Source organism: Ctenopharyngodon idella, chromosome 16 (genome assembly GCF_019924925.1).
Source record: "Ctenopharyngodon idella isolate HZGC_01 chromosome 16, HZGC01, whole genome shotgun sequence".
Lineage (NCBI taxonomy): Eukaryota > Metazoa > Chordata > Actinopteri > Cypriniformes > Xenocyprididae > Ctenopharyngodon > Ctenopharyngodon idella.
Window position 1 is genome coordinate 13,822,044 of NC_067235.1, and position 23,953 is coordinate 13,845,996.

Consider the following 23,953-nt stretch of genomic DNA (forward strand, 5'->3'; position numbering starts at 1 on the left):
CAAGGGAGTGCAGGGAGTGAGTCCATTATAAAGGATGTATAGATGATGAAGTCCAGGTGCGGGTGATGAGTGCTGATGGGGAGATGACGAGGAAGTGAGTGCAGGTGAGGAAACAGGAGGATCATGGGAAATGGAGTCTGGGAACGAAGGAAACTGTGACATTACCTCCCCCTCCCGGTAGGCGCGGCCTCGCGCCGTAGATGGAACAACCAGAGAGGGGGGGCGGGCACCCTGGAGACCTCCCGCAGGTGCAGGGAGAGAAGCGGATGGGCACGGAGGTCTCCAGGGCGGGTCCAGGAGTTCAGGCCACCATGGCGGGTCAGGGGACGTGGACGGCCATGGCGGGTCAGGAGCTGTGGGCGGCCATGGCGGGACTGGAGCCTCGGCAGGCCATGGCGGGTCAGGAGCCTTGGCAGGCCATGGCGGGACTGAAACCCCGCCCATGAATGCCCCACCCACGGGTACAAATTTTCTTGGGGAAATCCGTGGTGGTGTGAAGGGACTTGTGGGTAGGAACTGGAGTGGGTTCGTCGGCTGCTGTAGCGGGCTCTTGGGAGGCTGGAGCGGACTCGGCGGAGGCTAGAGCGGGCACGGCGGAGGCTGGAGCGGGCTCGTGGAAGCCTGGAGCGGGCTCGTGGGAAGCTGGAGCGGGCTCGGGGAAGGCTGGAGTGGGATGCACCAGGATGCACTATGGGAAGAAGGCAAGCTGGCGAAGGCAGTGTGATGCTTTTTTATTCTTCTGGGAAACCTTGGGTCCTGCCATCCATGTGGATGTTACTTTGACACGTACCACCTACCTAAGCATTGTTGCAGACCATGTACACCCGAAACGGTATTCCCTGGTGGCTGTGGCCTCTTTCAGCAGGATAATGTGCCCTGCCACAAAGCAAAAATGGTATAGGAATGGTTTGAGGAGCACAACAGCGAGTTTGAAGTGTGGACTTGGCCTCCAAATTCCCCACATCTCAATCCAATCGAGCATCTGTGGGATGTGTTGAACAAACATATCCGATCCATGGAGGCCTCACCTCACAACTTACAGTACTTAAAGGATCTGCTGCTAACATCTTGGTGCCAGATACCACAGTACACCTTTAGGGGTCTAGTGGAGTCCATGCCTCAATGGGTCAGGGCTGTTTGGGCAGCACAATATTAGAAAGGTGGTCATAATGTTATGCCTGATCGGTGTATAATGTCCTTGAAAACTTGAACTGAAATAACATTATAAGAATACACAATGTAGTCAACTCTTGCTTTAGTTATTTGTTGTGTTTTAGTGTGTTGTTAAGCAAAGAGTGGATTCACAATGCAACTTCTGACCAGCACTTAACTTAGTTTAAATTATAGCTTGACCATTTGTGTCATTTTGTGCATCTGTTTAATCTCATAGGATGTGTTTTGGGTGGGTTTATTCACTGTTCAGCTGCAGCTCACGCAGTTCAAGTGGATCAGTCCCTTACATTATTGACTATATGATTTAATCATATTCTTATTTTAGTCATGTCATCTTCTTTTTCTTTTTCTTTAAAAAACAAACACAAACAAACAAACAAACAAACATTGTTAGTGCATTGCAAATATCTTGCAGTGTAATGAGATTAACACTGCTAGCAATGCCGGTTTTTGTAGCAGTTCTTTCTTTGCAAAAAGCATAATTTAGATTAGATTAGACATAAGAGTCCTTTAGATTAGACATACAAGTCAAATGTGTATTCACAGAAACACAAAAATGATCTAAGCTGACAGTTTTCGAGGAAAGTAAAGTGTTTAGTGAGACTCATCAGTCATTGGTCTAATTCTGGGACTTTCAGACAGCTGCAGCACCTGATGTCATAGTCATCTTCTCAATCAGGCCAAGAGCGGCTTCCAGTTTCCGTTAAGCGGTTCAATGAGTTCCTCTAGAGAGAGAGCTTTGCACACACACATTGAATGAATGAACTCACATAGGCCTTTCTGTCGCATCTTCGACCTTCGGTCAGCTGTCAGCTTTCAGAGACACTCCACATGGGCCCTGAGATGCGTGGTTCATGGGTCACAGGAAGCATTTTGCATTTGATGGGCCGAGAATGATGACAAGAGATAATAACAACTCCTCCCCAGTTTTAGTTTTAGCACATAATCTACCTCAATTTCAATAGATGCCTATTGACAGCTGGACTTGAGCCCTTAGGAAGCAAAAGTCTTATTCTTTGTGACTAAAAGTGGACATAACATGCCTTTATTTAGTGTTATAAGTGTTGTTATGAGAGTGTAGTTATAACAGTGCTATAACAGTGTTATAACAGTGTTATAATATCATATAATTATTTAATAGATGCTTTTATCAAAAACGACCTTTAAGTGAGGAATATTTGAAGCAATCTATCAAATAAGAGCCAACAATATTCACTGTACTGTAATAAATCATCCTCATGATTTATTACATTTTAGCTGTAAGTCTGTGGAACTGTTGGGGGAAACAATCCCATCAGACAGAACTAATGAGTGATTCCAGACATCCTTATAATCTTTTCACTGAATTGCTTGTATTCACTGCAGTCTTTTAGCTTGTTTTATTCAATCGGTCCGTTGGCCGAGAAAATTATAGTTTTGGATTCTTTGCTTTCTTTTTCTCCTTTTTTTCATCTCTTGGAAATTTATTTTCATTTTCACCCAGAAGATAACTATCAAAAACATGTTTGTTCACAGATGCTAACTTGAGAATAGATAATATTTCATATTTATGTGTCTGATGGGACAAAGATGAATTTCCAATAGCAGATTGTTCAGTATGGCCTGTGAGAACATTTTTACTCATGATGAGACTAAAAAAGGCTACAGTTCTCTGGTCTTTGTTCTAGACCCACAAAGAGTAACTTTAATTCCTTGAAGTCTTTGTGTGCATGTTTGCTAAGATTCAAGTTTCTGTGGTTGAAGTGGAAATACTGACACCTTAGTAAATGACTGGCTCACACTGCTTATAGGTGAGAAAGAAGATGCTTAGAAGAGAAGAAAAAAAAGAAAAAAGAAATCATTAATCAGTTTTATATTTTGAGTATTACTTTCCAAACAGGATAAAGGTTTTATGTATCATAATTTCTGTTTTATAGGTTTAACAAAGCTAAAAGTACTGAAGTACCACCAGTTGGGAATTGCTGATGTAGGTCTTTTGGCATAGAAATCAACTGGGAACAATAGCCCCATGGTGTCAGAAACCACTGTCATTGCCCTTTTCTTTTTAATGACAATGGATTGTAAATCTGTGTGGTTGTGAAAATCTGTGGTTCAACAAAGGGCAGACAGGAAACATTCTTATTATTTAGTTTTGTCCTGGTGATCAAAGCAGCCGAAAAACCATTTGGTAAGAACAAATAAAACTGGTTAGATGCTTGTCTCCCATGTCTTCATCAAAACCACACTGTTTGCATGGGAATCACTATATAACCATACATCGTAATCAATGTAACCTAAACAATATAATCTAAACATCTAATATTTAATTTCTGTGACCTCAAATAGTAAACCATAAATGTGAATAAATTAATGAACAGTAATTGTTGTCATATATGTAGTGGTGGACAGTAGCGACGTATTTTTTACTTTGTTACTGTACTTAAGCACATTTTTATTTTGGGAAACTTTTACTTTTACTTAACTTTTACAACATTCTAAAGCATAATATTGTATTTTTTACTTCTACATTTCATAAAAAACATGTTGTTCTTTGTTATTTTGAAATAAAGAAACTGTCACCCACTTGTCTGATTCGTGAATGAGCTCATTCTTTTCATTTAACCTGATAAATCATAAGCAAATTGCACTGAGCGATTAATTCATGAATTGGACCGATTGATTGCATCTGTTCTTGAATCAGTAACTCACTGATTCAAGCGATCTGGTCAGAGCGAGTCTTCAGGTAACAATTCACTGAATTCACAAGTCTGAGTCTAACTCTAAATGAGCCAAGAATGGGAGATCCTTGGATCTTGAGTGTGCGCACGACTGAAGATGTGAGAAATAAGTTGCTAATGCTGAATTTTAGTATTAATTTTTGTAAATGAAAATCATATTTACAGTCAGTGTAACGGACGTAGACTGGTTGGAGCTGTGTGTGGGTAATCTTCACTCCCCTGATCTCAAGAGGTGCTCTAGTGACTGATGTTAGAGACTGCAGTCATTAGCCTCCTTGTTAGAGCACCTGACTCCCATGCCGTCGGACCCGGGTTTGAGTCCCGCTTATAGAGTGGGCGGTTTGAACAGGAGGGGTTACATTGGTGCCGTGACCCAGATGGGAGTGAGGTTTAGGTGAGTATAACGGACGTAGGCCGGTTAGAGCTGTGCATGTAAACTTCACTCCCCTGATCTCAAGAGGTGCTCTAGCGGCTGACTGATGGCATTTGTTAGAGCACCCGAATTCCATGCCGGCAGACTAAGCGGGTTCGAGTCCCGCTTAGAGCGGGCGGTTCGAACAGGAGGGGTTACATTGGTGCCATGACCCAGATGGGAGTGAGGATTGGGGGGTGAGTGTAACGGACGTATGCTGGTTAGAGATGTGCATGTAAACTTCACTCCTCTGATCTCAATAGGTGCTCTAGCGATTGACTGACGCCACTTGTTAGAGCACCCGACTCCCATGCCAGCGGACCCGGGTTCGAGTCCCACTTAGATCGGGCGGTTCGAACAGGAGGGGTTACATCATGTCATGACTGTCAGCTGTTTGTGAACTAAATCTGCTGTAAAAGGGCTAGCTGTTTAAGGCGTTAGTATGAAATGCTTGAATGTGGACATGTCCACACTTGTGTATTACCTGAACGGGGAACGTTTTAGGTGTAAAAATAAATAAATAAATAAATAAATTAACGCCTATGCATCTTCCCCAAATGATGTAAAACTATATGTTTGCATAGCGTTCTTCTTAAAATGTCAACACATTTTGCCCTGTGTGACGTCTGTTTTTATATTGTATGTTTATATTTGTCAACACACATTCTACACACATTTGTTTTTTCCTCATTTTTATATACTATATGTGTTACACGCTCATACCACATGGACTTTCAGTTTGTTTGTTTTCATTAGTCACATGTGCCCCTTTGTTCTGTTTTCCCACCACAATCAGTCACCATGGACACTGAACTAATCATCACAGCTGTTTGTCATTTGAGTTAATCGTCTGTGTATTTAAGTTCAGTTCAGCTGATTGTATCTTTGTCTGGTCTCATTTCGGTTATGGTTGTGTTGGACTGTTTGCCTTGGATCGTACCTGTTTGGATTATTAAAGATTACCTGTTTATGCTTATCTTCATCTTCGTGTGTGTTTACACAACCAGCACCTTACAATATGGTATATTTTGTTATTTTCAATTGTTTGCACACTTGAATTATCAGTAGGAAATTATCATTAATAGTTATCAGTGTATGACAAGTTTTGGTAATGCAATAAGTAAAATTGCAAACAAGTACTTATTTACTTTTTACTGGAGTAATTATTTGGGTATCTGTTCTTTTGCTCCGGTACTTAATTTGTGTACATCCACTGCTTTTTTAGCAGCAGCTGTTCTACAGCAACAAAATAAAAATGTAATTTTTAAATTCTGACAATTTTATTCATTTAAGCATTTTAAGGTTTAGGCTTAGGTAAAGTGAAGGAATCCTTCTAAATGAGTTAACTATTACAAGAATGCAGATCTGAATGATGAAACAATCTATTAGTTCCATTAATTTAATATTCTATAAACCTAAAAGGATCTCTAAACATTTGTATGTCTCTTAAATTAAAGTCATACATAAAATGCTCACACTTTAGATGTTGTAAATATGTTAATAATGTGTGTTCCCATGTCTATACAAACGTGATTAAATGTTTGTGTGTTAGATCCACAATTACGATTAATGAGACCACACTGGACAAAGAGTGAGATGGCCACAATAAATGACTTAAATGATTAATAATTCACCCAGACATTTAAATAAATAAATAAATAAATAAATAAATAAATAAAAACCCAACTTGCTCTGATGTGAAAGGCCACAGTGCTAAATGAACCATTAACCAAACACTGACCCACTGACTAAGATAATTTGTTGTCTTTGAATTACTTTTGGGGTTTTCCTCAATAAATACATGTGTAATTGTATATGCAAACAGTCCTAAAATTTATTAACAGCATTATGAACTGTTACTTATATATAGTCTAATGGCTAATCCAGTGAGTAATGGTAAACTGACATTGAATTATGCCTGACAGAACAATGGAGCCTTGACAAAGACTTTTCTTCGAAAGTCGGCTCTCATGTAGAGTTTTAAAGTGCTTGCCCATCTGTAACTTTCTTGTGACATCTGTTTTCTTTTTATTTCTTCCTCGAGCGGTTTCAGAAGTGACCCCTCCTGCGGTGCTTGGCTGTCATCTTCTCCTTCCCTGGATACGGGATGGATGAGCACTCTCTCTTTTTTTTTTTTTTTTTCTGTTCCATCAGGGAGATACGAGTGATGAAATCCATGAAGTTTGAGAGGAAACAGACAGTGGGAATATTGTATTTTATGACCAAGCATTGGTGAGTTTTCCACGTTAGCAATCATCTCACGCCCCCTCAATCACATTAATCTTAATAATAACACTTAAAATTCACCTAACCAACTGTAACCACTTGATTCATGCTTCATGATGCATCTGATTGCTAAACAGAAGGAGACAACCACATGTCTCTCACGCCTGTAACTCTTAACCAATTCGAGTTTGGACAGGCTAACGAGTATTGTGAAAACACTGGTAAGAGTTTAACTGGAGGTTAAACTCTGCTGACTTCATTTCCGAATCACTGTGCAACATCAGACATGCTTTATTTCCGAGACAAGGTTTTGGGTGGTCTCAGACTAAACGGTGAGAGAGCAGAAAGATTGCAGAGTCAACTGCCATATTTTATCGCTCTGTTTTAACTATATGACTGCATGAATTCAAAGCCTCTGAAGAATCTAGAAAAGGAAAGTTGGAATACTGGCTTGACAAATCTGTTTAAATTTGTTTAAAGGTTATTTTGAAATATGAACATTATGTAGGCCTCATACAGTTTGAATACTTTAGGGAGGTTTTTGAAGGGAGGTTTGATGTTTTGAAGGTCATACAACCTTTGTGTAGCTTGGAAACACTTATATATGCCTTGCTGTGTCATTGCGAAGTTGTTAGGCAGTTGGTGACAACCTGTCGTGCATTTTGTGAGAATGTCCCGAAAACGGGAGCTTTGTCCCATGTGCAGCAAGACGTAAGCAGTGTCCCACATTACATGTATTTCTTTCTGGGCAGTCGTGGCCTAATGGTTAGAGAGTCAGACTTGTAACCCGAAGGTTGCGGGTCTGATTCTCAATACAGGCAGTAAAACTGTAGTTAGGGGAGTGAATGAACAGCGCTTTCTTCCTCCCTCAATACCCACTAATGAGGTGCCCTTGAGCAAGGCACCTAATCCCCAATTGCTCCCTGAGCACCGCAGCAAAATGCCTGCCCACTGGTCCACAACTCACTGCTCCTACTAACTTGAATGGGTTAAATGGAGAGGAAAAATTCAGAGTATGGATTACAATACACATCATGTAACTATATTAGTCACTAATCACTTTCTTCCCTGAAATTACAATGCCACAATAAGAAATATATACTAAAAATGCGATTGGCGTTTAAAAATCCATTTGCGCTGCTGTCGTGTTCTAGTTAGAGGGGGAAAATTACCATCCAATGCATTCATAGAGAGGGATTTTTCTGCTGATGACATCTGGGCAGAGCAAAGGAATAAGTGTGGACCTCATCTAGACATGTACTGGATAAGAACATCCTGATCAAACCTGCCAGATCCAAAAAAAAACAAAAAAAAAACACAAGTTGAAGATGAACTCAATCCGGTAAAACGCATTCAGTGTTTGCATAGTCTAGTAAAGGAAAATAAACTAGTTGCTAACTAAAGAAATTTAAATTAGTATAAAATGTGATTTTTACCTACTGGCTGGTTACTCAGTTAACTATATTTAGAAGATTGAATTGGTCCTGCAGAGTAAATTACATTGTATCACTCGAACCTGGGCAAATTGAGTGCCAGTCACAGAGCTGGTCACAATTAACAAAGCTTATTAGCGATTTATTTAAAATGTTATCATCCAATGTGATGGCAAATAGGCTTTTCAACTAATGTAAATCAATCACATGGCAGCCAATCACATAAAAATGGCCAAGATGATCTGCTGAAGTTCAAACTGAGCATCAGAATGATGGAGAAAGGTAAGTTAAGTGACTTTGAATGTTGTATGATTGTTGGTGCCTGATGGGCTGGTCTGAGTATTTCCAACGCTATCTCACGACCAATTCGTACATATTTTACGAGGTGGCTAATTCGTGCAAATTCGTACAACCTCACTCATACGAATTCATACGATTTGTCTAAACCCCAGTGATAGATAGGTTTAGGGGCAGGGTTAGGGGTAGGTCATTCATACGAATTCATGCGAATTTGGCAACTCGTAAAATATGTATGATTTAAAAAAAACTTATGATTTTGTACGAATTAGCCACCTCGTAAAATATGTACAATGCCGTGAGATCGGGTTGGAATTTCAGAAACTGCTGATCTACTGGGATTTTCACCCATCTCTAGGGTTTACAGAGAATGGTCCAAAAAAGAGAAAAAATCCAGTGAGCAGCAGTTCTGTGGCCATCATGCCTTGTTGGTGCCACATGTCAGAGGATAATGGCCAGACTGGTTCAAGCTGATAGAAAGGTAACAGAAAAATAACCACTTGTTACAACTGAGGTCTGCAGAAGAGCGTCTCTGAATGCACAACACGTCAAACTTTGAAGCAGATGGGCTACAGTAGCAGAAGACCACACCGGTGCCACTCCTGTCAGCTAAGAACAGGAAACTGAGGCTACAATTCACACGGGCTCACCAAAATTGGACATTGGAAGATTAAAAAAACGCTGCCTGGTCTGATGAGTCTCGATTTCTGTTGTAACATAGGGTCAGAATTTGGTGTAAACAACACGAAAGCATGGATCCATCCTGCCTTGTAGTTCAGGCTGCTGCTATTAGTGTAATGGGTGTGGGGGATATTTTTTGGCTAACTTCGGGCCCCTTAGTACAAATTGAAACCATTTTTATCAGTAAAGGATTTGGAGACCATGATTCATGACTTTGTTTCCTCTAGACTGGATTACTGTAACTCCTAACTAACCCTAACTGTATCTTGGTGTGGCTCAGTCCTCTTTATTTCACCTTCAAATGGTACAAAACACTGCTGCCAGGCTTCTTACTGGAATGAGGTAAACGGGAACATATTTCTCCTGTTCTGGCTTCACTACACTGGTTGCCGGTTAAATATCGTGTTAAATTTAAGGTTTTATTATACGTGTATAAGGGGCTAAATGGCCAGGCTCCACAATATATTACAGATCCCCATCTCCACTGGAAATGTTCTAGGCCCTTAAGGTCTTTAAACAGGTTGATGTTGACCGTGCCAAGGTCTCATTTGAAGTTAAAAGGTGATTGTGCATTTCCTGTTGCTGCACCACACCTCTGGAATGATTTGTCTGTACACATTAGGCTATCTTCTGATGTTGAAAGTTTTCTTGTCAGTAAGTTATGTATTTTATTGTTTTATTTTGTCATATTGTCACATCCCTATATTAAACATGACAATGAGTTCACTAAACTCAAATGACCTCCACAGTTACCAGATCTCAATCCAATAGAGCACCTTTGGGATATGGTGAAACAGGAGATTCACATCATGGATGTACAGCTGAAAAATCTGCAGCAATTGTGTGATGCTATCATTTCAATATGGACCAAAATCTGTGAGGAGTATTTCCAGCACCTTGAATCTATGCCATGAAGAATTAAAGCAGTTCTAAACGCAAAAGGGGGTCCAACCCAGTATAGCAAGGTGTAAGGTGTATATATACACAAGAACTATATGTGTATATATATATATATATATATATATATATATAGATGAGAAACACATAGATGGATAGATGGATAGATAGATAGATGGATGGATGGATGGATAGATAGATAGATAGATAGATAGATAGATAGATAGATAGATAGGTAGATAGACTGTAAAAAAGAATTTTTGGTTTAACTTAAAAAAGGTTGCGTTAAAATTTTGAGTTCATTGAAATTAAAAAATTGAGTTAATACAATGAAGGCGATTGGTTTAATCAACAGAAACTCAAAATATTACATCATCTGAACCACATTAATTATTGAAGTTGATTTGACAAAAGAAAAAAATGTTGTGATAAATCAGGAAAATATTTTTTTTACAGATACAAAGTTAAAGATTTGTTTAATTAATATTGAAATGGTTTTATTACTGGTAAAAAAAAATAATAAAATAAAATAAAAAACAAACAATAAAACAATACAACTCCAATTAAGCAACAAAAGTCGTGTGATGCAGGGCAGAGCAGTGCTAGAGCTGCTAGATCAGTCAAAGCAAAAGAAATGTGAACCCCACTTCAGATCCCCACGCCTGGCACAGGTAGTCAATAAAAATCTGTTTTGCGCTTCATAAAAGCAGCACATGAGCGTAATGTGAGAATGGAAAACTGAAGCCCATCGGGTTTAAAAGAAGGAGAGCGTGAAGAACACTGTTACACAGTGAGTAAGATGCCACATCGACACAGTGGTATTATTATCAGTGTTCATAGCTGTCTTGCATGCACTTACACCTGTCAGCCACCAGTGGCCACTCTTGCTCAACGAGCCGAGCATGGCTGCGTGCCTCAAGACTTTCACTCAAGAGAGTTTCACTAATATTCACCTTCTTATGACTGCGGAGTAAATTGGCAGGCCCCATAAAATTAAGTGGGGAAGTGACTATTAGTCTCAAACATATTTCAGCTAGTGTCACTAATGAAATGTAACATTAGCCATTTGACCTTTAACATGCTTAAACTGCTACATGTGTGACCCAATCCCTTAATACTTTTACATGTTGTGATTCTCCAAATGAAAAGGTAACCTGATACGTCTTACTTTAGTATGAAAATATACATATGGAGTTTGATTCCAATTAATTCCCAGAAGCCACTCTTTGTGGTTTTTCCATATGGAGGAACATCTGTATAGCTTACAATACAACAGAAGAAACCTAATGCTTAATATACAGCAAAATAACCTCTGGATTATTTCCAGCTTCAACAAACTGACAAATACGAGTACATTTACCATTTAGATAAAGTGACTTTGATGGAATGAGAGATGTTGTAAACATTTAATTATAACATCACTCTGTTTTTTTTTTTTTTTTTTACCGTGAAGACTGATAGGGGTCCAAATCAAAAACTGCAGCTGTGGAACGGTAATGTACACCACTGAGGAGTGAGAATAGAAATGACATATTTGATGGAGTTTGACAGGATTTGGAATGAAAATTTCCAGCCAATGTGGTACTTAAATGTATTTCTTAAACTTTTATAGCTAAATGTCTCCTTCTAATTAACAAGTTTGGCTATTTCAGCTGCACCCATTACTAACAGGTGCATAAAATCAGGCAGAAAGCCATACTTATGCCACGGTCATTCAAGAATAGGCTGTCCATTCACTTTCATTCACAGACATGAGCAATAGAGGATATAAATGTCACATAATGACCTCTTGGCTGAATTAGAAATAACTCAAACTTAAAGTGTTTAGAGTTTACTAATGGTATAAAGTTGTGTAAATGATGTAATGAGTATTATAGCAGATTCTGATTAATGTTACTAGTATTGTAGGCCTAAATTATCCTCTTGCTGATCCATTTTCAAAAGCTAATATGTGATGGATGAAAGCCTGTGTCTGTATTTATATGGGTACTGAAATGTCAGATTTGGAATAATGGCATATACGCATATAGTTTTCCATGTTCTAAATGCTCTTCTACATTCTCCTCAAAGAATCTGTTCATCCACTTGGATCATGTTGCGTTCCAATCCAATTATGTGGCTGATACAGCTTAATTTGTCACTTGAATTATTTCAGCAGCGCTGTCATCAGTAGAGCTGTGTCCTGCTGCAAGGAAACACAGTGGGGAGCAATTTAATGGAACACAGCAGTGCTGCTGCTCACTGATCACTCACACTTCACTGCATTATAAAGGATGTTTTGATCTAATAGGATGTTCAAATCCAAACAGGATTTTTTTTTTCAGTTTTTTTCAAAGTTCAGAGGAAAGTGACTGAATTGAATTGATGATAAACTCTGAGCTGAATTGTAGAGGGATATATAATAGTCTATTGTTACTATAGGGGCTTTCACACTGGAGGAACCTTTTCATAGTTCCTAGAACTACTGGCTGAAGTACCCGGATTTTGCACGTGTTCGCACTGCAGGAACTAGGAATTTTAGTTCTAGGAACTCCTTTTGGGGGAACTACATTAGCTCATACTCCAGAGTAGGGTCTAAACCAGAACTATAGGAACTATCAGTGACATAAGTGTACGTTGATTGGTCAAACGCATGTCAAACACCGGCACCCTGGCATTTTTAAAAAGCTGTGTAAACATTTACTTCACGAACATGGAAAACAGAGATAACAGCATTTACCTGTTGTCTGCAGATTTGTGTTCTTTTCTCTGCCTCGATGATATGTAATACTGAAAGTTGTCATAGGAGATTTTGTCTCTTAGCCCCACTTTTTGCTCTTTTTTTTTTAGCATGTTTTTAGCGTTTGTAAATCCTGCGCTTAAAGATGCCGCTGTTGGCCGCTTCAGAGATCCTATTACCGGTGCGAATGCAACCAGGAAAATGGCCCGAGGGAGCAATTATTTCTCGGGGAACGATCCTAGTGGCTAGTTCCTATAACTGAGTTTATTCGGTGCGAAAGCCCCTTATGAGGGATGCACCGATACCATTTTTTAAGGACCGAGTATGAGTACCGATATTTTTTTTCTGTTACTCGCCGATACCGATATCAATACATTTATTAATTTCTTTTTTTTTTTGGTGATGTGGCAGTTTTCCAAGCACAGCACAGTGAGACTAATGAACAGCATCTTTATTATTACTCCAATGAAAAAAGTAATAATTTTTATGTGCTTTTCACAAACTTAAAGAACACAGTGTCCAATCACCTTCAAAGGGCATAATTACCAATATATATAATTGTTATATAAAAAGAAATTTACAAACAAATGACTAACAATACAACAAATACTATAGAGATACAAATTAAATAAACTTGTTTTTCAGATACAGTATGTTTATTTACCATGTATACATTTATTTAACATCTTTTGTTGTTTTATCAACATTAATAGGCTACTGTCCCTTTAAGACCGAATCCATGGATGTAATATCTGACCAGTGTTGGGTAAGTTACTTCAAAAAAGTAATTAAGTACTAATTACTTATTACATCATCAATGTTGTATTTAAAATACTTTTCTAATTACTCTGTCTGAAAAGTAATTTAATTACTCAATAAGTAATTCAACTCATTACTAATTACTTCTTAAAATCCCTATAAGCCTTGACCGGATAGACAATAGAAAGGAAACTCTTTTAATAATTTAAATATTTAAAAGTTAAACATGGAATAGTTTAGCCTTTTATAGCTTTTTAAAACATTTTAGCTTATTAAAACATACTAGGCTATAATACTTAATTTTTTTTTAGTATCAAATAAGGATGTCACAAAACAAAAAATCTAGTAGTCGGTACTGATACCACCAAAAGTGCATAATACTCGATACCAAAGTCGATACCATGGTAAAAATACTTAGATACAAAAAACAAAACAAAAACAATGCTAGGCTATATATTTTTTCAGCTAGGTCTAATAGTATTAAGTAAAAATACCACAGAAATTGAATAATCAAATGTAAAATAACTCTGCATAGTCATAATTGTATAAATTAAATATAGATTAATCCTTATTAAAGCTTTTCTTTTGTTGTTTGTTTATCATTTATAATACAGACAGCCAATAGCAGACAGCTGTCACTAATGGACGGAGACAATATGCTGTTACACATGCTGTTCACGTTCACACTCGCATAACCAACGCGAATATACGCCAAGACGGGCATTTTGACATAACTGATGTGTATTTGAACGTTTATGTGTAATAAACCGCGAAAATCTGACACTCGCGAGAGGCGGCTATGTGTGTGCGCTTTGGTTGAGAGCGCACTGACTGAAGACCGTGCCTGCGTCTCAATGTGCATACTATCCATCAAAAATAGTATGTGACATTAGTAATATTCAATACTATTTAGGGCGGATAGGGTGGATAGTATGCACATTGGGATGCAGGGCGTCTCTCAGAGAGCGCGCGCAGTTTTTTCTCCCTAGGACATAGCTTACATTTTACCTTAATGTTCTTGCCTACCTGTGTCAAAAAGTGAAGTAACTGTGATATTTCCATTCGGCAAAAACAGCCACTCACTTCAGCCGACATCTTCAGACAGCGACTACGCAGACAACTGGTGCGAAGTTGCGAACTCACGCGCAACTGCACTACAGCTAACAATTTTAAAGAGATTTTTTAAAAAACTCAATATTGATTTAAACAGAACTGTTGAACTAATTTACAGTATGTAACGCAAGTACATTATAAGTAACTGTAATTAAATTACCTAAAAATGAAAATACTTTTTCAGTGTAATTTAATTACAGTACACCCAACACTGTATCTGACACATATCCTGTTTTCAGCCACCTGTTTACGTCCACTTAAGCCATAACCGAGTGTATTTATGTGAGATACTCCACACGATGGACATTTTGACAACTATGTGTGCATTTGACCATTCAGGCGCGAGGAGAACTGATCGCGCGCTGTCTGAAAGAACTGGGATCACGCGCAAGAAAGAGAGTGCGCGCGAGAAGGAGCGCCTGTGGTCTGTGTCATTCAGCGTGATTCCGCCTATCCCGCCTTCAATTCGATAACGAATTGTGATTGAAAAGCATGCAGTTCGCAAAGTGTGGGTTGTCATTATTAATTTTGAAGTATTTCCACACCCCTGAGGCTGACATTTATTTTGCTGCTGCCGTCGGTGCACCTGTGCACGGGAAAATCTGTCAGTTACGTCACGTGAGGTATCGGCCTTTGGTATCGGGGGTATTTTTACGAGTACGAGTACATGAGCTTGGTATCGGGGAATTGGTGCATCCCTATACCCCTTATATTAAATATGCATTTCATATATCAGCTGTAAAAAACGACTCGTTCTGAACTTCCGTAACTAATAACAGCAAAACTCCCCCAAGAATAATAACTACAATGCTTTTTTTTTTTTTTTTTTATTATTTGCTGCTAAAAGTTAGTCAGAACAAGTCGCTTTTACAGCTGAGTTTGAATAAATTGTCTTCTTGGAGTTGAAAAGGAGTATGTTTTCATTACATCAAGCATTTTTATGATTTGATCTCTTTAAAAAAAAAAAAAAACTAGACTGTAAATCCAACACAGTCTTTTTCCTTCAGTGAGCATAAAATTGAGGCGTCAGTCTTGCAGTTTTCTCAGCATCTTAGCTACATATGAGAGCCCTAGTTGTAGTCCCAGTACGGCAACCCCACCTTCCACTACAGAGAAATCCAACCCAATAAACAGAACTTGGGTTAAAGGGACTCATGAACTTGGTCCTGTAAAATGACATGGCGGCCCTGGTGCTCAGTTTTAGCTTTGCACAGTGAAAACAGTCTGGACTAATACAGGGATCATGATCCAGCTGAAATATTACATGACAGGCAACAATAAGGGCAAAGTGTCCTGTCATATCAAAACAAGCATAACACCTTAGAGACTAAGCTGATACAAAACTGCTGAGCAAATTGTTTCAGAAATACAAAGTGAATGAGGCATTTGCCAACAGAATGTAAATCTTTGGTAATGTCTGATAGAATCGTGTTAAGGAAGATGAGCATTTTTTTTTTCATGGAATTGCTTTTTTTTTTTTTTTTCCTTTGCCAGTAAACCCCTTTTAGGTTGATTTCAAGATTTTAGGGTAAAAGTGTAATACTTTTAATTTATTACTTAATTTATTACTTTTCACCCATTTCACTTTTTGCCTTTACTAGTTCATCATGAATTTTTAAATATATATTTTCCATGATTAGTCATAATTAGCAAAATGCTGTTTTAAATAGTCAAGCATGTCACACCCCCTGACAATCGTACCAGCAGTATTTCATGTCAACCCATGTACATTGAATTGGCTGTGCAAATAAAAGCTATGGCAAAGTGAAAGTCATCAGGAACCATGAAAAAAAAAAAAAAAAAAAAAAAAAAATCCAAAACATAACACTTCAGTTATTTTGGACCCCATGTGAAGCCAATGAAAATACTGACCATTACTGTTGGCACTTTCCTCTGGTGCTTTTCTGATAAATATTGCAAAACAGGGACAAGGGAACACCAAGTTAATAACAAAAAATCCTTCAGTTCATTTGCATTTATGACGGGATGATGTTTTTTCCTTTGGAAAAGCCAGAGAGTATTCTTTATGTGAAAGACACCACATAACTTTTCTGAGAATCCTAAATTCATATGGTGATTTAATCTAATATGAGCATTCTCAGGAGAGTTGGGTTTATATAGTGAATAATACCCTCTTCAGCTCACATTTGGAAAGAATATCTCTTGTTTGGTTGCATCATTATTTTTAATAACTGTCCTGTAAGATATATATTTTTTTTTTACACTTTATTTTGGCAGTCCCCTTTAGACATTCTGTTGACTATAAGTGACACTGCACCTACATGTCAACTAATTCTCCTTAGAGTATTAGTTGACTGTTAGGGGTAGGGGTAGGGTTAGTAGAATAAGGGGTTAGGGCTAGTAAGTTAACATGTACTTGCAAAGTTACTTATAGTCAGTAACATGTCTGTTGGGGGAGCATCACAATAAAGTGTTAGCAAACAGTCTACTAATACTCTAATGTGAGTTGGTTGACATGTAGGTGCAACCTTACTTATAGTCAACAGAATGTCTAAAGAGGACCATCAAAATAAAGTATTACCAAAATAATTTTCCCAAAGCATGTCCACTCATGGTAACTCACTGTCACTACAGAAGATTGTCCCATAGTTTTACTCCAATAGAGTGCTGCAGTGATGACATATTTGCCAACCTGGAAGATTACCCTGGTTCCCTTGACAAAAAACAAAATAGGATTTTTTCCATTGGCTTTTGGATTATTGCAAAAAATAAGCTCTGTGTCTAACAATGTGTTACAGTTACCAGCTAGAGTGCCCGTGATTACCACTAGAGGCCACTCCACTCCAGACTATTGCCACACCATCTCGGATTACATTTCCCATAATCCTTTGCCCGGATTCATCAGCACTTATTGCATTCAGCTGTTGCTCATTAGCTCAGTACCTCTGCCTATGGAAGCCTGGTTTTCTCATTCATTCTCTGCAAAGTCTTGTCTTGTCTAATGACCCTGTTATTGTTTGGACTGTTTATCCAGTGTTTTGACCTATTGCCTGTCTTTGGATAATGATTATAGATTACCCTTCTAATAAATACAGCGTTTGGATCCTCAACCTTCGTGCCTTGGAACATTGTGTAACAGAAGACCTAGCCTCGATATGGATCCAGCAGTACACATCATCTGCCTGCGACAAGGTAATTTGTTCCTTGAGGACCACATCCAGGACTTTCTGGACATTGCAAATTTCTCTAACCTCCCAGACTATGCACTTACAGATTTTTTTCTGCTATGGACTCAATGAATTACCAATCAAAGCTCATTCGTGATGGTCCTCAAGGGTCGTTGGGTGAATTCTTGGACTATGCTCTGTTGTTAGCTGGGTCCTCCTTCACTGTCAGGGATATGGAGGAGGACGCTACCCCTAAACATTTTTTTGGGCACTCCAGCCCACCACGGTCACGAGCATATCCAATCATAATGGTTGCTAGTCCAGTGTTTCCTGTACCTTCCTGTCCTGTGGTTCCCGCACCAGAGCCTGATCACAAGATGGGCGCCATGCCAGAGTCATCAGCCAAGATGGCTGCCACTCCAGAGTCCTCAGCTAACATGCCGGCCACGCCAGAGTCTCCAGCCTTCACGGACACTACGCCAGAGTTTCCAGCCTTCACGGGTGCCTCGCCAGAGTCTCCAGCCATCATTGGCGCCACGTCAGTTTTCCCGGTTGTCATGAACGTTGCACATGAAGTGAGTAAGGCAGCTCCTAGGAGTTTGAGACTGGCTTCAAATCTGCAGGACACACCACTGATGTCGGTGCTAGGAGTGGGTATCTCTGCAGTGGCATCAAGTTTGGGGGTTGTAGAGGTGGTCCCACTGGCAATTGCACTCCCCCGTAATGGTGATGGCTATTTGGTGTGTTTGAGCCATGCACTGCGCTTCAGTTCAAGAGTCTGCTCCAGAACCCACTTCAGTCCATGAGTCCACTCTAGAGTTTGCTTCTGTCCCAGAGCTTAGCCTCATGACCTCCTATCTGCCTCGATGCGACCGCGAGGTCAAACATGAACTTCTGGTCGACCTGGGACACCTTACTGGACCCATCACGTTCATGGAGGACACTGCCAAGCTACCTGCCTGTTTTGACACTGCCCCTTTGGCTACTGTTAACCTCTCTGTGCTTTGATTTTCATTTATGCCTGACCAGCTGTGTTGGTCTCCAGTACTGCCAGATCTGCCCTGGGGGTCTTCAGCTCTGCCGTGGTTGACATCAGCTCCACCTTGGTGGTCCTCAGGAATGCCTTGGTGGACTTCAGCCCCATCTGCTCTGCCACAGGGGGGGTCTTCAAGTTCATCTACTCTGCTGTGGTGGTTGTCTGCTCTGCTGTAGGGGTCTTCAAGCCCATCTGCACTGCTGTGGTAGCCGTTTGCTCCGCCGTGGTGGTCTCCAGCATCGCTGATGATCTTCTGTTTTTCCTGCTCAGCCTGCACTGCCCTGGCCGCCCGCTCAACCTGTGCCGCCCTGGTCATCTGCTCAGTCTGCTCCGTCCCGGACATCTGCTCAGCTTGCTCCGCCTTTGTCTCCTGTTCGTCTTCCACTCCATGGGCATTCTCCTGGTTTCCTGTATCTTGGTTTTTGATCTTCTGCCTGTTATTATTGGATTTCTTTGTTTTTGCCTGTGCCCCTTTGACCCTGTTATTGTTTGGACTGTTAACCCGGTGTTTTGACCTATAGCCTGTCTTTGGATTATGATTGTGGATTACCCTTCTAATAAATGCTGCGTTTGGATCCTCAACCTTCGTGTCTCTAAGCAGTTCATGACAGTTTGATTCTTACATGTTTTGTCCATCATGATGATCTTCACAAATTAACAACTCTTATCAATTTGAAGCCTAAATTCAATAGTTTAAAAAGATAAATGAAGGCTATAAACAAATTAAACCAAGGATGCAAAGACTTCTTCTGACATCTCTTTCAGTCTTTTGAATAGTTTTTAAGAGTGTGATTATAAACATGAGACTGTGAAAGCAGACTAGTGAGTAGATGAGTTTACCTGTTCAGCTGATGATGTTTAATGTCCCAAGCTTTTTTTTTTTTTTCACAAGTTGTAGAATAAAATGTGAAAATATATTGAAATTGTGTTCACCACAGACCTTGTTTCAGGCATTTAACCAAAATAATAATAATAATAAAAACATTTCTGAGTTTTTGCCTACAAAAATATACCATCCTTGCAGCACTCTAAATAAATCACTAAACAACATTGTATCATATCTCAAATTTATGATAGTGTATAGTCAAATGTAAACTACTTCAGTAGGAATTGCACAGCTGTACTCACAAAAAAAAAATCAGGTTTAAGTGAAATGAGTAAAGGTCATACAAATCAGGGTAAATGTAATCATGAGCATGAAAAAGCTTTGATTGGACAGAAATGTCATCCTCTGGGGTGTGGTGATAATAGGCAATAAAAGGGCAACTGCAGTGCCAGTTCTTGAGTTAAACTAAAGCCTATTTTGAGCAAAAAACAAAACAAAACAAAACACAAGATAAAAGAAAATAAAACAAGATGAAAAACAAAAATAAAACAATAAAATAAAAATCATAAAAAAATATAAAGATAAAATAAAAATCATCACCATAAAGTAGCTTCTGCATGTGATAATCATTTCAATAACATTAATTGTCAAAAGGTGTGCATCTTAATTAGTGCACTAATTCCTAATTTGTGTAATAGAATACTAATTTATACATTATATAAGATAAAAAACAAAACATGATAAAAAAAAAAACAAGATGAAAAATGAGACAAAACTAGATGAAACAAACCAAAAAGCAAAACAAACCAAAAAAACAAGATAGAATAAAAATCATCACCATAAAGCAGTTTCTGCATGTGATAATTATTTTAATAACATTAATCGTAAAACAAATCATCTACAAAAAACAAGATGAAACAAAACAAAAAGCAAAACAAGACAAAAACAAACAAATAAAACAAAACAAGACAAAATAATCACCATGAAGCAGTTTCTGCATGTGATAATCATTTCAAGTAACTATAACTATAAACTAATTGTCAATAAGTGCACATCCTAATTAGTACATTAATTTCTAATTTGTGTAATAGGATACTAATTTATACATAATCAAGACCCTTGTACCCTCCATTTATCTCTTAGTATTGTAGGCCTTGTGTTAGAAAGATTAATGATGGTTTCAGTCGGCTAAGTGTGGTGGCTTCAGTTCAAAATAACAATCGCTGTACCACAAATCCAACACTTAGTGATAATGATGATAAAATCATTCTCCACTCTCCATCTAGATCACTTAATCTCCTCCTTTTGGGAAAAGGAAGCAAGCAGAGCAAAATTGAACGAATTAGTGGCTTGATTGATTTCGTAACAGTGAATGCACTAGTAAGGTCTGTGGCAGATCTCATTAAGTGACAAGGAAGTCCAGCCCTGAGCGAGAACTTTAAGTCACGGGCCAAGAGTGAAAGGGTGCAGAGCGTTACTTAGCAATAAAGTCAACATGGCAATTATGGTTCTATTACATTGAATGCGTCTGGCTTCACGTCTTCCATGTGTTCCAGAGGGACACACCCGACCCCTGGACGTCACAGAGAACAGCTCTACTCCTGGTCACGCTCACAGGAGGATTTCGAGACATAAACACGAAAAAGACGCACGATCAAGCTCAGTCAGCCTGTGGGTGGTGTGTTTAATCTGACCGAAAGTTCCAAGGCAACAAACAAATATCGAGAAAAAAAAAAAAACTTTTTCGTCAGACAAATTGGCCTAAAAAACATGTCCCTAATCAAGTGCTCAACAACAAAGGCCTGCTCTCAAAGATCCCCATGTCCTCCGGTGCAGGCTGTGTGACTGCTGCCCAGGGATCATGATGTTAATAGGATAACATGACCCAGAATCAAACCCAGCTCTGTGTGAAAGGGAGTGACAGCAGGGGATGTTCCTTCCAGTAAACAGTCAAAGTGCTCAAAACATCATCTGGGGTTTAATTGGCTTCAAGGTGGGCAACAGAGAGGTGAGTACATGCCAGCATTTAACCCAGCCTGTGAGATCCCTCAGTCTGATTCATCTCCAGTTCTCTGACTGTTGCCTCTGAGCCTGTCAAACTCAGCCAAGTGTAAAGAAACTGTAATAAAGAGTCACACATGATTTTCCTTTTTTTCCCCCTCCCTCAAGGAAGAATTGCTGTGCTGTTTTGGTGGTTTGAATTCATTTCCAGTCAGTCTAACTGGTGCTAACATGCTGAATATGACAAAAGACTACTGTATTGATTGGGAAATTTTGTATATCTGGTTTGTGACATTAGTCATAATTTTTTTTAGCATTTTCCCACGTTTTTTTTTTTTTTTTTTTTTAACATTTTCCCATGTAGTATCCATTTAGAATCATTTTCAGATTTTAACCTTCCAACTGTCAGTGTCCTGCTAACAAGGTGCGGCTCTACTAAAAGATATAATAAAAAAGACACAAATTGTAATCATTATAAATTATAATGGGATCATTTGAAAGCTTAAAAACTCAAAATTCAGTGTGTTTTTAAGCTTTTAAATAAACTCACCCCAACAATTTTACAAATGCTAATTTACTATTTTACAATCAAATTATTGATTAATCTTAACAAATCACATATCATTGAAAAGGCCTTGGAACAGAAATTTATTGATTTGTGCATGAAAACCAAAAACCAGTGGAGGTGTGGCTAACCCGGTGGCTGTTTTTGGCACTGCACCTCAACTAAATCTCACAGGAACCTCAATTTTTGTGATATCAACTACAAATCTGGAACACAACTTAGACTAAATAGGCTTTGATTTTCTAGCAATTTTTGTTGAACCTATTTTTTAAAAATAAATATTTTGTTGTATATAATTTTGTATATAATTTTTTTTTTTTTTTTTTTTTTTTTTTTGTGCAGTACATTTTAATTTTAGGAAACGTACGCTTCCACAACTTTTTTTATACTTTCATGTTTTGAAGTGATTTCACTTCAGCAATATTCTTTCTTCTTTCTTTCTTTCAGTGTCTTCTTTCAAATGAGATGATTAACAACCATTTGTATACTCCTTTTTCACATATAGCTCAAAAAAGGGGTGTGACAGACTGACAGTTAAGAGGTTAAAATAATAATTAAGTCATCGAAATATGAAATAACACAAGTGGAATTATGGAAAATATGTACAGAAATCGATATAATTATATTATATTTTAGATCAGTTACTCTCATTTGACTTGGACGCCCCAACACAATATTTGAAGGCCCACCATAGAAAATATTTCCTCTGGTGTTTCTGTTGTAATTACGACAGTTTAAATTGTTCATTTTATGAACAGAAACTGGGAGTATTGCTTAGGCCTCTGGTTGAGAACCACTGGTTTAGATTCTTTAAAGCTGCCACCTTTTGCCTACATTCATGGTTGGATCCTATTGGTGAAATTACTCATTTTAATTGATACCATTAGAGTAAATGCAGACCCTTGTGGAATATCGTTACCACATCATATACTGACAAAACATTGCTTTTCTGAATAATGTATGATTCAGTCATGTCTCCTCTGAAGTATGAATGAAAGACAGATTCAGTTAATTTATATACTAGAATTGAGTTTGAATAGGTTTTTGTCACTCTTCAGTGGTATAAGATAACAAGCCGCTACTGCCTGAAAGGCGTGAACATGACAAACTTTTTTGCATTGGGAGCATGTGTTAAAAAGATTGGACTGGGTTTTGGCACATAGACTTGGATTGAAGCCCTGTGTGACTTTAAAGCTACAAAGCCACACAGATGCAGTTTGCAGTATAATTTTCTCGTATGTCTGTGACATATATAATTTATACAAAATTAAAGCATGACAGATGATGATGATGAATGCTCTGGCTGTAAGCCTGGGAAAGTCTAGGAGACATCAGATATCATTTCTAATATATATATATATATATATATATATATATATATAAATGAATCAAAATATAATAAACAAATGATTGAAAAATTTCAAATAAACAATATAATTATACAATATAATAATAAAATTGTTTTATTTATTTATTTATATTTATATTAGTTTTATATTTTTCTTTTTTTAAAATGTAGTATAAAATTATAAGCATATCTGAGAATAGAGTTATGAATACATGTCGTAATCCTTTGTTTTCATTTTTGGGCTGTCATCACACAACATGAAGAGTTTCAATCATAATTTTGGGCTCTGAATCAGTGGGACATACTCGCCACAAAGTGTTGATCTAATAATATGAACCCCCCAGAATCACTCAAAGAATGAGAAAAGGGTTTCATGCGATCTCCAGAACGCCGTGGGCCTGTTTTACTATTGCTAAATGTGGTGATCTATGCATGTAATAACATGCACAATCACCCACCAAGGAGCAACCACGTACTGTAAACATGTGCTGTGTCAGAGCAGGGTTTATTGGCATTTAATTCAAGCTGGGTCCAATCCAGACCCTGAGGGGTTTCTGTGAAAATGAAAGATCCCTCTTGCACAAATATAGTGCATTAATATTCAGGCTCAAAGGCCGGGGCT